Raw genomic sequence first — 17,583 nt, 5'->3', positions numbered from 1 at the left:
ATCTGAAAATATTTCCCCCAATCCAAGTGAATGGGACACTCTTCCTCATAATCTTTTTGTTATCCTTGGAGGATAGGTCCCAAAAACCAAATAGTTGGTTATATTAGAAAACGAAGGAGAAATCACCAATATGGAAAAGAGATGTTCATTTGGAAGTTGGCCATGTATCATTTCTTCCTTTCCTGTAGGCAGGGTTAGTCTTGACAACAAATCTTCAACCACATTCTCTTTCCTCGGTTTATCAACAAGAGTCAAATCAAATCACTACATTAATAACAACCATCATATCATCCTAACATTGACATCAGGTTTATTCATTAAATACTTAATGGTTGCATGATCAATGTGAACCAAAGTTTGATAACCAGTGACATAATGACTAAACTTGTTCAAAAAATGCACCACAACCAAGAGTTCCTTTTCAGTGACAGTATAATTTAACTCAGATTTAGAAAGGTTCTTACTAATGAAATAGATAACCTAAGTCAATTCTTCTTCTACTTGTCCTAAGGCAGCCCCTGCAGCTTTGTCTAAGGCATCTATGTGTATATGGAAAGGTAATTCCTAGTTGGGATCCCTAAGGATGGGTGAAGTGGTAAACTTTTCTTCTAGTATTGTGAAGGCTTCTTGATAGTTGTTTGTCCAATGAAAATATGAATCTTTAGCCGTTAGTCCAAACAAGGGTGAGGCCAATTTGCTAAAATATTTAATGAACCTTCTATAATACCCAACTAATCTAAGGAAACTCTTGACACATATTTTCTTTTGAGCGATAGGGACCCTTTTGATTATGGAAATCTTGTTTGGGTTAACATGTATTCCTTCCTTGGATATGGAATGGCCAAGGCCAGTCCCCACATGCATCAAAAACTCACATTTCTCAGGCTCAGCGAGAGATTCATTTCAATACGTTTCTTCAAGACTTTTCACAAATTAGAAAGATCTTCCTAGAAGTCACATCCATGATGAGAGAAATCATCCATGTATATCTCAACATAGTCATGAAAAAGTTCAACAAAAATACTTATAATTTCCCTCTAACAAGTAACAGGGGCATTGGACAGACCGAATGAAACAATTCTATAGGAAAAGGTAACCCAAGGACATATAAATGTGGTCTTGTCTTTGTCTTAAGAGTTGATCTAAATTTGGTTGTATCCACTAAATCCGTCCAGGAAGGAGAATAATTTCTTTCTTGCAAGGCCATATAGGACTTGGTCAATGAAGTGCAGAGGAAAATGGTCATTCTTTGTAGCCTTGTTAAGTTCTTGGTAATCAGCACATATTATCCACTTCCCATTGTTCTTGGGAACTAAAACAAGTGGTGACACCCACTCACTATCTGAAATGGGGTATATGAATCATGCATCTAGAAGATTTTGTAATTCTTCTTTAACAATGTCCGTAAGAGATGGGTTCATCCTTATTTGGGGTTGGCACACATGCTTGCATCCCACTTTGATTTAAATATGGTCAGTACAAATTGAGGGATGCACACCTTTCATTTCCTTATAATCCCAAGCAAAAGAATCCAGGTGTTGCCTCAGTACATTGCAAAACTTTTCTTCATGCTTGGACGAGAGAGAGGGGTTGATCTTTAGAGTTTTGGATGGGAGAAACTCTAAAATCTTGACATGTTCTAGGCTATAGTTTGTTAATTTTTCATAGGGATATATTTTTCTTTGCTTTAATAATTGCATTTCTTCATTGACACATTAAGTTCACCCCATAACATCATAACATTATCCATATTTACATCATTATTTAGCAACATATGAAACTATGTAGAAAGAAAAATATCATCATTATCAATGCAACGAAACATAAAGGAATAATAGAAGAAAATCATTCACACATAGAGACACTGGGATTGGTCAGAGATCAGGGAAAAACCCACTAAGGGGAAAACCCTTTCAAATCCTTCTTCTTCTTAGATTGTCTTCAAATGATTCAAAAAAAGAAAGTACAATGATCCATATCTTCATCTATGTAACTAACCAACAAAAACAACTACAACATCTATAAATGAACCCAACAAAGCATATCCTCAAAAATCTAATTATGAAATCTGTAATGAGTAGTCATTGTTTGCAGTCAAATGCCAAACCCTGCGGTCACTAGGAAAAATATTCAGATAACTGAGATTCCATCATTTAGGTCCTGTTAAAATGGAGGAGGATTCATGCGAGTGACTATAGTAGCCAGTCACACACTTAAGCCTGACATGGGAGCAACTAGGGTCTGCAACAACGATATTGAAACCCTAACTCCCACTCACATGGATGTAGAGTTGTTCGTACAACTAGAAGGCTCCAGTTTCCTGGATGAGCTTCTGTGTGAGCGACTATGGTTGACTTCATCCTATGTTGTGCCTGCAACTGTGGCCCAAAATCGTAAAACTAATATGTGAGCTTCAGACTCTGCAATTTCACCTCAGAGTGAACCTAATCCTCTGTGGTCGAGCCTCAGACCTGTGTGAGTCAAAAAAAGATAGAAGAGTGTCTCATGATGGTTTCAAAATGAGGTAGAAGTCACTTGTATTTATAGCCTTCCAAGGTGGTCCACTTTTCTTTAGGTCCAACCTTGTCAAATGTGCACATGAGGGTTTTTCTTCATAAGTACACTTTTCCTTATCCATTTTGAGTGATATTTAGGTTGATTTTTTTCCTCTTGAAAAGAGGAATTAAATGCAATAATTATCTCCATCAGGTGAGCTTTAAAAAGTGGAATTTGACCATAGTTGAATATTTTAACTCCCTCTTAACTAGGGAGAATTCCACCTGCATCATGTCATGTGTATCCTATCATCAAATCATATCCAATCTCAAGTATCTCATCATTGCGTATCATCATTGATCATCTCTTTCTCATTCCTGCATATCTTTTGATTTTCCCTGCTCATATGTTGAATATACTCGAATCTAAAAGAACAAGAATTTGTCATCGGAGGGGAGCCTAAGCTACCAACCTCTATTCATTGGGCTACTACCCTAAATCTCTATCAGTGGGCTACTACCCGAAATCTCTTCTAGTGGGCTACTACCTGGTAATATAAACAGGGAGTCAGATCTACGACCTGCATCATCATCAGACAACATATCAACAGGGAGCATATCTCAACCTCAAACCACATCGGGGAGCATACCTCAACCTGAAATCTCATGGGTGAGCTACTACTACGACCACATATAGAGTAATAGGTAATATAGGGGAGCTACTACTCAACCTATCCTATTGCCTACAGATCTTCCCAACAATCACCCTCAGTAGTCATGAGGTAGAACACCTGCATCATAATACAAGCTTGGATGAGATACCTAACTTAGTAAAAGGTAAGGATCATATGCCTCCAAGCCTCCTCAACCCATTAGCTAGATAGGGAGGGACAATACCAACAAGCCCTGCTCATGGTTATGATTCCAACTGAGGTATACTTTGCAAGGACCAAGATAGGGTGAGATACTACTCCAAACCTATGGGTGATATTATTGTCTAGAGTTCCCTCAACCCCTGGAGCTCTCTATCTCAATTGCTCACCCTGGGAGCATAGAAAAGGGAGTAAGATTTGGCTCAGTGTTCTCGATCAACGATGCTCTCTATAGATAAAAAAACGTATCATCGTACTCATATATGGTAATCATCATGTATCAATAGTAGTTGCCTCCTATTCATGTAGGTCATCACATAAAATATCATATTAGAACATATAAAATCATATATATATATATATATATATATATATATATATATATATATATATATATATATATATATATATATATATATATATATATATATATATATATATATCAAAAAAGGATATTATATTCATCCTCCCTCTCAAGGAGGTGCTAACCACAATCCTGATCTTGTCTGGTACAACAACATTGTCTCAATATACGAAGGTAACTCAATCCCAGCTATATGCGAGATTCTCTGCCAATAGATTCCCACTCATTGCCATTATAATGTATCCATGTCATATCCAGATCCTGCTCACACATCTCTCTAAGGATCTTCTTCATCCTGCGTCACAACTATCCATGCTAGCAACATCGTACTCAACTTTGGTCATGCTATGAACCTCAAATCCAATATATCATGGTAGATCTCATACTAGGGAAACATCCAAATTTGCTCATCTCATTAATAACGATCCTAATCATCATCAATACATCCAAGTAGTCACATATTGTAGAATGAATATCTAAGATAAAAAATTAATCGTCCCATGCAAGTATTTTTAAGGATGTTAGGCGACAACTCAATGTGTATGAACTGACTCAATCATGAATTGACTCAAGTTCTATGTACAACATATATGTATATGGATGAGTGTTTAAAACAAAACATCAATGCTTTAATCAATTTTTGGTTGCCAAGTTGAGTTCAAGAATATCTCTTCTCAACTTCTTGAAATTCAATCGAAGTGTCCAAGGATTTTCATTTCCAATTTCCAACACTTCTTCAATAGCTTCGTAATAGATTTCATTTTCCCAACTTCATAAATCTATTCATCATGCCATGAATCATTATTTTGTGCTTTAGAAGCCTTCTCCCTCTTACTTAGATCATCAGAGGTTTATTACATGTCAATATTAGACCATCAGCATATAAAACCAAAACCAAAATCAAAATCATACCTTGGAACACTTATGAAGTAGAGGTTTGGATCAAAACATCTTCTTGGCTTCACGAGATAACTATCAATGCAGACATATCTGGATTGGGGAGCTTTCTTTACACAAAGCTTTCTACAAACATAGCACTTTACCAAAAAAAATATGCTTAGTCTTACATGAATCATTTTTGTCATATCAAAACTAATATGTAACTTCATCACTATCATTTGTATCAAATTCTTTAGACTAGGTAACATGTAGAGCTCTCATCAAGTCGTGAATTCATCTATTATCATGCCAACAAGTTGTCATTTATCAAATAATATCAACCCAAATTTCATCAAGTCATCCTCATGATCATAATATAAGTCACTAGATGAAAATGCATACACCAAAAATAAATTATGCAGGTTCCATCCAATCATTGTCAGATTACTTCACACTGAATCACAACCATCAATACTTCAACCAATGTGCTAAGAACGAGGAGTCCAATATAAAACCATTATTGAATACCAATATTAGTCATTGAAAGTCATTATGCCCACATAGCATTGTCATCAAGGAAAATCATCAATAATCAAATCAAATCATTAGTCATAAGGTAAAATCCCAAATTCGTTATCATAGTGAGATCTATAGTTTAGAACATATCTCAACATCAAGTCAAAGTTCTAAGTCATTATCAAGCATCATGTCAAAACTCCAAACACTACTTATCTATATTAAACATCCAAATCATGACAAACTCTTGTAGCACAAACTTTAATCATAATGACACATCTATATGCATGTCCCGGTCACCTACAAACACAAATTTAGTCTATATATTCATATTATATTAAACATTTAAACTTTTCTTCTCACGGATCTTTCTTTTTTTTGCTCCACATCTGTAGGCCTAACATCTTTCAAGTGTACTTCTGATTTTATACACAAAACTTCATTCTTGTGTCTAGCAGGTATATTCGCACCCATATTCCTTCCCTATAAGTGGTTGGGAGGCTACATTCACACCCTTGAACTTACTTTCATGTGGCTGAAAGGCTATAGTCGCACCTATAACCATGCTTCTCTGTGACTGAGGCTTATAGTAAGGGAAAAATCTCACTTCTTTGATTAGAAGTTTGTTGCAGATCAACAATTTCAAATATTTGTCTATTCATGTCAATAAATCATACTTCAACAGTAAATAATATACATATAATGCAAATGATAATAGGAGTAGGGATCTTATGCAGAGATTCTCCCTCTGAATTGGAAACCAATTCAGTCATCTTTGTTCAAGTCATCAACATATCTATAATAGTGTCATGCATCATCAGATCTATTAGATGATAAAGTCAGACTAGGTCATATATGTTAGCATCATCATGGCATCAATATTTCATCAAGGGTTAGTGTCAAATAGCTATACTTTAAGAGTCGTGATCACAACATTAATTCTTTATCACATAACTAAATCAAGTTAGGGAATTCAATTTTTATCATATGCCATAATTACTAAGCACATCAATGTATAACCATGGTCAAAAAATTATCATGAATATCAATCTCATTGTTACACTTGTATCATCATGGCTATCATGCTTTTCACAAGCAATATCAGTAGAATCAAGTTACCATATATTAGAATCAAGGAGCCATCTTTCTTCATGGGATCAAGATATCCAAAAATCACAGATGTTAGCAAAACATATAGTACACCAATATATAAAATATCGATATTAAGTAAATTCATAGATTCAAGAAATTCATTATGTCTAAGAGGTAAGATACTTGTTCAATATCAGGTGTGCCATTTCATCATAAGAACCATGAATCCAAACAACTTTCATGTGCATGCATGAACCATTTGAGAAGGATACATTCTCATCATACCTTAGGGCTTACCTCATCCAATATTACAACTGAAACATAAAATTGAAGCAACATAGTTTGTAGTATTCAAATACCTGTGCATCTTTTCATTTGACATAGGCAGCTTGTAGCACTTTGCCATATTTTCATCAGGTGCCTCATTACCTTTTCCAGCTCTATCTTTTCTTTCCTGCATCTCTAATTATCCTCAAGAAGGATCCTCCTATTACATCTCATCAAGAGGTTAGAAGCATCCAAATACTCAAATATATATGCAGGAAGCATAAGTAATTATCAAAATGATAATCATATCAATAAGTCTAAACAAAAGTAAGGATATAGAGAAGCATCATAAATCACAAAGAAATTGTCTTCAATGACACGTGATATTCTCCCTCTTGAACCAACCTTCAAGAGCCATCACTGTCTATTTCCAATATGACAATGTTGCATTCACTATTTCTATCAATTTTATCAACAACCAGGCCCACTGGAGACTATCCCATCTAGGGCTTCATCAAATATGTCACAAGTTCTTGAGCATCTTCACATTGACCATTATTGGTTTCATATCTCAAATCTTTGCCATAAACCAGGGTTTCTCTCAAACCCTAACCTCATAATATCCATAAAACCCTAATACACAAATTTCCTAAGGTTTTCTTCAAATCCTAGAATTATTTTAGGTCTCCTCCATCTTCTCTTGCTTCCATCAAAGGTGTCATCATAGGGGTGATCTCCATGACTTTTCTTCAACCTTTCTCTGATACCATGTTAATTTTTCATAGGGATATATTATTCTTTGCTTTGATAATTGCATATATTCATTGACATATTAAGTTCACCCCATAACATCATAACATTATTCAACAACATATGCAACTATTTAGAAAGAACAATATCATCATCGCCAATGTAACAAAACATAAAGGAACAATAGAAGAAAAGCATTCACACATAGAGACACCAGGATTAGTCAGAGAGCTGGGCAAAACCCACTATGGGGAAAATCCTTTCAAATTCTTCTTCTTCTTAGACTGTCATCAAATGATTAATAAAAAGAGAGTACAATGATCCATATCTTCATCTATGTAACTAATTAGAAAAAACAACTACAACATCCATAAATGAACCCAACAAAGATTATCCTCAAAAACCTGATTTTGAAGTCTATAATGAGTTTTCACTATATGCAGCCAACTTCTGAATCCCACGGTCACTCAGTGAAATATTCAGACAACTGAGATTCCATGATTTAGGTCTTGGTCGCACGGAGGAGGATTCATGCAAATGACTATAGAAGTCTAGTTGTACCCTTAAGCATGGCATGCGAGCGACTGGAGTCTATAACCGAGATTTTGAAACCATAACTCCCAGTCGCATGGATGGAGAGTTGTATGTGCGATTGTAAGGCTCCATTCGCACATATGAACTTCTGTACAAGAGACTATGGTTGATTTCATCCTGTGTTGTGCATGTGATTGTGGCCCAAATCCTTAAAACTAAGATGTGAGCTTCATACCCTACAACTTGACCTCAAATTGAACTTGATCCTTCGCGGGCAAGCCTTAGACCTATGTGAGCCAAAAAAACAAGATAGAAAAGGGTCTCATGATGGTGTCCAAATGAGGTATAGGTCACTTGTGTTTATAACCTTCCAAGGTGACCCACTTTTCTTTAGGGCTGGCCTTGTCAGATGTACACATGAGGGATTTTCTTCATAAGTACACTTTCCCTTATCCATTTTGAGTGATCTTTAAGTTGATTTTGGTCCTCTAGAAAAAGGGAATTCAATGCAATCATTATCTTCATCAGGTGAGCTGTCCAATGTAGAATTTAACTATAGTTGCAGTTATAAATGAACCCCACATCCATTAGATTTTGTAATTCTTCTTGCACAATGTACTTAAGAGCTAGGTTCATCCTTATTTGGGGTTGGTGCATAGGCTTGCATCCCTATTTGATGTAAATATAGTGAGTACAAACTGAGGGATGCACACCTTTCATTTCCTTATAATCCCAAGCAAAGGCATCCATGTGTTTCCTCAATATATTGCACAATTTTTCTTTTGGTTTGGTTGAGAGAGAGGGGTTGATAATTAGAGTTTTGGATGTGCCAAACTCTACAATCTTGACATGTTCTAAGATAGAGTCAACATAGCACAAGTCAGTGCAGGGAATACTCTTAGATTTTTTCAACAATTCATCAACTAGTATGGCAATCAAAGGTTGGTTATGTAAGATATGGTCAATAAGATCATCTTCATAAAGTTTTCCCCCTCCTATAACAATATCTAGAGTGCAGACTATGTAACTGTTGTGTGATACAATTCATCCTCTTCCTCATCCTCTAACTATATGGGTAAATCATGTTCAATACAAGGTTGAGCAGGAGGATACACCACAATTTGTTTTGATAAATGTTCATTCTTGATAGTCATGTTCCCAACCCTACAACTAATGTGGGCTTCAGTAATGGACAACCAAGGTCTTCCTAAGATGAGAGGATAGCCATTAAACTTGGTTTTGGGTTGGAGGACCAAGAAATCAGTAGGGCACTTCCATGAGTCAATGGATACCATGACATCCTCAATAATTGCCTCAGGAGATACTATGGATATGTCTGCAAGCTGCAACATAGTAGTCATCTTTCTCAAAGCCCCTTGGAGTATAACACCCTCCTCCCACATCTACCCAAATAACTGGCCAACCAGGGTAAACATGTGACAAGAGGCTACTATGATTAGATTCAACCTTCTATGCGACATTAAGGAAGTGGAATCGATGAAAACACAACATACATACCTTCCACATCATCTACAGGACTCACATGAACTATCCAAACCACTTAGGTAGCTAGCCCCCAGGTCCCACTAAGGTTTTAGACCACTTGACTACTAGACACTCCTATGATATGGACCTGACAACGTCTAGGAGGCTCTGGACACTCTCATACCAAGGCATGCTAGCATCTAGGGACTATTTTTACCATTGTTGTGCCATCATCCTTAGAATTTTAGCCACTTTTTTAGGCCTAGAGCCCAGGTCATTGCCCAGAATTGAATGACCCCTTTAGAACATAAAGATAACAGGGAAAAAATGATGCAAATATAAATACTTGAACAAGCCCTTAACTAGACCCCTGCTAGCCATGACAGGAATTTCATCAAACATATCACACATATGTAACCTGAAGGTGTAAATAATAGATTTAAGCATAGGGGTCTCATACTTATCTAAGGATCGCTACGAAGCATTGTTCCCTTATATCATTTGCTACATTATTATCTATTAGGTCATAGATAGATTGTTCATTCATTCACAAGTAAAAACATGATGAGAACCATACATATCCATTGTCATAAAATATATACATAACCAACATAATAGCAACAAAAATACCAAGGAAAGCATAGCCATATGATCCACATATAACCCAGTATAATACTCATAGAAATACAAGGAGAAATAACCTCATATTGATGATGCAAAATCCAAACCCAGAATGGCCCGACTACCATGTTCCACCTGACCATAGAATGGCTTAGCCAAATCTCTTTTCATTCATTCACCCACGTTCCATATTCCAAGCATGAATGTGGGACTCAAACCAAAAGAACAAACTAGGGCATACTGAGGCTAAACCACCTCACCCTCATCAATAAAACCCAGGATTTATAGTAATCCATCCTGAATCACTAGGCCAACACAATAAACGTGTAATAACATGCTTTACCATGATCTTCACCCAATCACTAGGCAAAAAAAGCATGGATTCCACAGGATCTCTCCACCTACACCATGAGTGATTTTCCAGTCTCCTAGTCTCTCAGGCTAAACTACAATCCACACCAGATCACTAGGCCCTAAACTGAGACCCACTCTCGAGGATTTACCGCATATCCCAACTCAGGATTATTAGGCCCAACAGAGATAATTCCACATCTTGGATTTATCGCATATCCTGCCAATCACTGACAAGGATTCCTAGGTCCACCGAGGCAACACAATCCTGGCTTTATCGCAACCCACAGTATGGCTCAAGGGTTACTAGGCCAATGGATTTACCATGATCCACAGTCTGATTTAGGGACCACTAATCCCATGTGCTCTATCATTCAGAGATCCACCTCACCTAGCTTCGAATCCATTCAACAATCCAGCTCAACCAAAACATGATAACCCCATCACACCATGGCTATCTGGAAATGGAAAGGATAGGATGAAAACGCTGTTACACCTGGGAAAACCCATGCCATAATAGAAAAAAACAAACCACATGAAATACCATGCATACCAAATATAGCAAGGAAAATACACATGCAAATCGATACCAGCAAATAATACTGATTTAGATGCTTGATATTTCTCTTCCTTGCTTGCTCCTTCTTTCCTCTTGCCTTCTTTTCCTTTTTGACCCAAGGCCAAAATGCTCTAAGAAAACTCTAAGTGTCCAAGAGAGAGAGAAAGAGAATAATGAGAGAGCTCCAAAATTGAACTAAAAAAAGGTTACAAATTGATCCTCATAAGCCTTTTTATCAATTAGGCCTCTAATTTCTTCATTTTCCATTATTTTCTTTCATTTTCATCCTCACATGCAAAATCTGACCTTTCACCTTCCTTTTCTCCTAATTTCCATTATTTTCATAAATAAATGTACCAAAAATGCCATTTTTCCTTCCTAAAGCCTTTGAATTTGTCTTTTCCAATTTCCTTAGCCATAATAAACAAAATGAACACACATTAGGATGTTTTTCCCAACATTTAGCTTGGAATAAGTGTCCCATCAACCATGGTTATTGTTTTTGCCTTTATTAACTTTTATTACATGGAATTTTCACCAGGGTTGTTACATAGAGATTGAGCTTCAGCATGGTTTCCCTAGTCATCACATTGATTGCAGCCCCAAGATCAATGAGGGTATTAGGGACAATAATTACATCAATGTGCGCATCCACTACTAGGCTACCAGGGTCTAGGTATTTTAAGGAAATCACCTTCCCAAGCATCAGATCAGATAGTTGTACAACAACATAGATGGTGGGTTATTTCTTCTTCTTCTCCCGGGCCTTTTAAATCATTTTTCCTTAATAATATTTTTGTAGATGGGAATGTCTTTAATGGCCTGGAGAAGGTTATATTGACACACAAATTCTTCAATGCTCCCAGAAGTTCAACCTCTTTTGGGGTGTTTGGTTAGGGTGGACCAACATTTCAAGATATAGGGGTGTATTGACTTGAGGGGCACTCTCTTCCTTATCTTCTTCAAGCTATTTAGGTGGAGAAGGTGGGTGATTATCTAGGAGCACCCTCCCATTCTGAAGGTTCATCTCTTGTATTTCCACAACATAAGTAGGATACAATGTTTTCCCACTATAGACCTGTTGTACATGCTTATTGTTCATGTTAATATTAGGTTGAGCAGGCATTTGAGGTTGCTTACGTTGTGTATGATGAGTTGGATGTGGTTGAGGTTGTTATGGAGGCAGTAAAGTAGGAGGTTGGATTGTTTGAGAACTCCACCCTTGTGAGGCATTGCCCCATTGGGAAGATTGGGGTGGATATGGATAAAAAGGAGGGTTGATAGGCTTAGGAGGATATTAAGGAGTAGAAGAAAAAGGAGGAGGCGTGGACCATGATGGATGAGTGGAAGGGTACCAAGGCTGGAAAGGTGCATTCTGATTTGGATTGTAGTTAGGATAATGTGAATCTTGCATGCCTTTTTGATATGGTTGAGTTCCTGGGGGTCTCCTTTGGTTAATGAAGCATAGTTGTTCTAACCCACTCTCTACTCTGCTATGGTATACAACCTTTAGGCCTAGTAGAGAAGGACATTTGTCTATTTCAAGATTCTCTTCAGAGACTAGGCATACTTCTATGACATTTATTGGGCATTCATTCCTAGGATGCATTTTAGTACATCTAGTGAAAAAAATAGCTAGTGCCCTTTTTGTTTCCTCTTGTTTTCTCTTTATTTGCATAGTATCCATTTGCAGGGAAAAGGCATGCAACATTTCAATCTTGAAATCCTACAACATATTCCATATCTCATGCTTGATGGATGTTGTGGAGGGAGAGGAACTAACCAAGCTTTGGCTAGGCCTACCATTTTTCCTAGCAGCCATAGAGTGATTCTTGAATACATTTTTGATGTCATCATAAGGGAATTGGAAGATATCTCCTCCAAATAGCATGTTAAGGGCTTCCATTACATTTTCCTTGAGCCCTTGGAGAAGAACTAGCTTGAGTGACTCAAGATTAAGGGTACAGGTGTCCCTGTTATAATTGAGTTGAAATCTTTCCTCATAGTCATCTAAAGATTCATCAGGTCCAAGGGTCATCCTAAATGTTTCCTCCTTTGTTTCTTTGGATCTTCAATAATCTTGGTATTTGTCAATGAATGTTTGTTGCATTTGGGCCCATGTAGTGATGTTGCCTCTAGAGAAATTCATAAACTAGCACAAGGCTGCATCTTTGAGGGTAGAAGGAAACAACTTCATCTTATGCTCATCAGATGCATAGTCATAGGTCCTACAAACAACAAAAAACTCAAACATGAAGGTGTCAGGATCTTCAAAGGTTAGGCCATGGAATTATGGAAGGGTAGTAAGGCTTATATTTTTCATTCTAGCCTCTCCATTGGCTTCTCTGATACGGAAAATCTCATTGTTCTGGTTTTCAACCATAGTTTGGGTAGGTGAGATAAGTTCTTCTTCTCCTATAGGTTCTTCAAAAATTTCAGGTGGCTCTCCTAAAGGGTTTTCCAACTCTTGTGTAGTTATAGAGGGAATTTTATAGTCACCAAAGAAGAATGAAGGTTGAATTCTTGAGGGGGTGGGGGTTTTAGGTAAACATTTCCCTTGGTTATCCCTATTGATATGATGCATTAAATAACAAGTTTATTTTTTGAATGTTTCACTTCTTTTTTTCAAAATAATAAGACTTATGCAAAATAGAAAAAACAACGCTTCAGTAGAAACAACACCTACTCAGAAACCTCCCCGACAACGGTGCCAAAAAGTGGTGAGCCCTGGTATTGCATCAAGAGTGTTGCAAATCCCAAGGGCTTCTCAACTCAAATTATGAACCTAAGGTTCATACAAAATTAGAGGTGACAATGTTATATGCATAGTAGGTTAGGTTCTAATCATGTCACCCTCAATCATGAAATCATATCAAGGTGTTCAGAGACCATTCCTCCAACTAACTATAGTGAAAACTTTTTATGAAAGCATAATTGAACCTGATTCTAACTATGAAAGTGAAAATTCCATTCATTCAAATGTAGATTCTAATTGACATTGCATGAAAGAGAAATGGATAATATACTTGCAAAAGTAAAGCTACTCTACTTTTCACATTTAATCAAATTAGTGACCTACTTTCATGTATCATTAATCTACTTTACATTTGCTTGAAAATAAGGAATCTAACTTTTAACATGCTTCTGAAAAAAGCATTAATTCTAACTTTGTTTTGTAGTGAGGAAAGGAGGAGGTTGGAGTGGTCTAAGAGCCTTACTTAATTGTCAAATCACAAGTTGGGGCCATTATTCAACTTAACTAGGCTAGGATTGAAGTGGGGAGAAAAATTAGTTTAAAATAACACTACCACAGGGCGACTACAAAAGGTAGCTACGGGAGATCCTGTATTGCTATAGGAGGCCCTGTTTTGCTACAGGAGGGGTTCCGAGAGCCTTTCTAGGGTAGAAATGGTGTCTTGAGAGCAATATATGATGGAAAAATGTAGGAGGAAGTGAATGAATGTTGGGGGATCCCCCTAGCCAAGCCTAGGACCTCTCAGAAGTCTATCTTGCACCAAGGGTGATACCCACGATGTCCTTTATTTTCCTTAACAGAATGACTATGGAAACAGAGTTTGGGAGTAGTGTGAGGTGCAGAGGAAGAATATGGAAAGGTCTAGGTGGAGATGGAAAGATGTTCCCACACCTACAGATCAACATAACCCTACAGCTAGCCAAATACATGCATCAAATGACCAATAACATAGTGAGATAAACTATCATGGAAAATATGAGTTGAATTTGACTAAAATCTATTCTATTCCACAACACTACTTTGATCACTAAACTAAATCCTAAGTTGCATAGAATAAACATGCAAAAGTATTACAACTAACATCTATCTATTTCCAAGAAATCATAAACAAATGTTTTTGGACTGAGATTATAAATCTTTCCAATCACTCTTCCCACAAGAGAGGTGATAGGGAAGCTTGTAATCACAAGTTTTTATAGCTTAAAATCTACTAAAACAAGAGAAATACATGAAATTATTTGAAATAAGAACAAGAAAGAAATACAAAAGAGGGACTAAAGCCTCTAGGTTGGGCCCAAACCCAAGGGTTTTAGCCCTCTAAAACTAGCTCAAATGCAGATCAATGGAAAAATTCTCATTAGTAGAAAATAGTAGTCTCATACATCACATGAAAGTTAATAATAACAATTTCAAGCACTAGGCTCAGTAGCTACTCTTAGCTTAATCAAAAACTTGAATCCTAATGAGCCTTTCAGTTGGTTTATTTATACAGAAAGTTTGTTGATGACAACTCCCTTGAAAATAGGAGTGATTCACTACAAGATCTTGAGAATTTTGGATTTGGTTCTCCTTGATCTTCACATGGACTTGGAGTCCCTAGGATGCTAGTGAATTTGATCTATGAGTGAGGATCTTGTGATCCTAAGTCGAGTTATAGAGTTAAGGAGGTGGACAAGCCCCCTATATTCTCTCTTGGTTGTCTCCGTCAAACTCCTTCATAGTAAATGCCTCAAAAATGACTCTTTTTCCTACAATTTAATCATATTAGGCCTCACAATATGACAAAAACATTTTAATCTTCTTACTAAGCATATTATGACTAAAAATGTGAATTAATGTGAGAAAAGGATAGTTTTGAGGGCTAGAAGATATCATATTGAACTTTAAAATATTCTTATTAATGGGACCCATCACTTGCATGATAGCATATTTATGCCTTACCTCCACAAGTGTCTTCTTGAACCTTTATTCAATGAACTCCTTGAGCATCATCTTGCCATGTTAGGATGATAACACCTGCAAATGAAGTTCACTCATGACAAGGCAATATCAGTCCCAAAATCACCTATTCTATCTTGTTGCCCATGTAATATGTTGATTGTGATGGGACAATGCACAATAAATGAGAGAGAGGTCGTAGGTATTTCATAGGTTTCCACTGCAAAGGCCAATGCATGACCCTACTGTACAATGGGGTTGCACAATGTGTAATGAAGTTAAGACTCGTCAAGGCTTGCATAGAGGGAAAGTCTAGGAGATAAGGATGATAGGCTTGCTCACTGAGGATGCGTAGTGTGCAATTATATAGAAGGATTATCTTGGTGCTGTGTAGGTTCCACTTACTAGGGGCTAAAGGAGACCTTGCTTCCCATTAGGAATGTGCAATGTGCAACACAATTCAGGGATGATCAAGACTTTGTGCAGTGGGCAGATGTAAGTAGTAAGGGTTGAGTGATTGTTCTCTGAACATGCAATGCACAATGAAGGGAGATGTACTCAAGATTAGTGAAGGGTGCACGTTCAAGAGACAAGAATCTCATCGTTGAGGCTTGGAATTATGAAAATCCCTCATCACTTAGCTAAAATTTGATTATGCTCATTACTTGCGCACGATGAGAGGACACGGAAGAGGAGAAGTTCCTACCTTCCATAGAGGATTTAGTACTTGATGTTCAAAGAGATTTTAGTGAGGATACAATTTTGTAAAATAGGTATAGAACTAAAAGATAGGGGTATAAATACCTTCAGTAGATTGGGTTGAAAGGAAACTACTAGGCAGGGTTAAATGTTACTCAAGGGAGAAGGTAGTGGAAAATTTTACTCTAACCTCATTCAATAAATATTTTGGGGGCATCAAGCCTCCCAAAAAGGGAAGTTATGATCCAAATTCTAGAGTTGTGTGAGTACTTCCCATATCACATAATTTTGAGGTTTTCAATGAGAATATTATTGGAAGGAATTTCATAGCAAAGTTTACTAAGTTTCCAACATACAAGTAATAGTAGTAAATTTTTAAAAACCCTCGTGAAAGAGTAAATAATGAACTTATTTGGGAAGTTAAACTTATAATGCCCTTACCATACAAGTTAGGTTTTGAGTTAGCTAAATGTAATTCAACATATTGATGTACAACATATATAATAATATTGAATATTAATGATAGTTGACGAGCTATTCAAGAACCTATGGATACACTATATCAAAAAGAGTATGATATAAGTAAAATGAAGAGATATTTATGATCATAGTTGGGTCTAAAGAGGAAGATCTTAGATGCATGGAACTAGATGTGAAGTTAAGAATAACTTGTTGAATAGTGTTTGATGCTATTTTAAATTTCATTGTAATGTTTTCATAAATTTAATTTTAGAATTTTAATTATGTTCCATTAATGAAGCAAAGCATCAACACTAATCTAGCTATGCTCATTTTGTTGTTATGATTGTTTGTTTAATAGTTTTATGTTGTTATAATATGCTTACAAAATAATTCTTTTGTGTATATTGAGTTGAATGGAGGAAGAAGATCCATAAGGAGAGTTGCAAAGTACATTTTCCACTCAAAATAATATCTAATTACTGCCAATTCCTATATTAGAGTGAAATAAAATAAAGAAGGTGGTGAATATAGTTCTCACCCATGCAACAAATGAGAAGATAAAAAATGCTTAGCCAAATGCATATGCAAGGCATGCTCAAATTTGAGTGTCATGAGCATGTGAAAGAGAGAGAGAAAGTAAGTGTCAAGTGATAGGAGTGTATGCCTTTAGTCAAGAGTGTGTAATGAATCTTCACTTGTGTGATGAAACATGTAACTCCTCGAATTTTGTGAAATATATATTCCCACACCTAAATGAATATTCAAAATGAGAATAATTATAATTTTCTAATGAGGTGAGAACTAAGAACTCAAGAGTCATTTAGGGTAGCCCAAAAGTCATGTATTGTTATAAAAAGAAAATTGTTGTTAAGAGATAGTTTTTCCTTTTGGAATTGTTAATATGTTTATATAGAGTGTGTTGTTATCCATTGTTTTCACACTCT

Source organism: Pinus tabuliformis, chromosome 4_1 (assembly GCF_031772625.1).
Source record: "Pinus tabuliformis cultivar Carrire ecotype Pingquan chromosome 4_1, CPIR1, whole genome shotgun sequence".
Lineage (NCBI taxonomy): Eukaryota > Viridiplantae > Streptophyta > Pinopsida > Pinales > Pinaceae > Pinus > Pinus tabuliformis.
Note: the sequence above shows the minus strand (reverse complement) of the source record.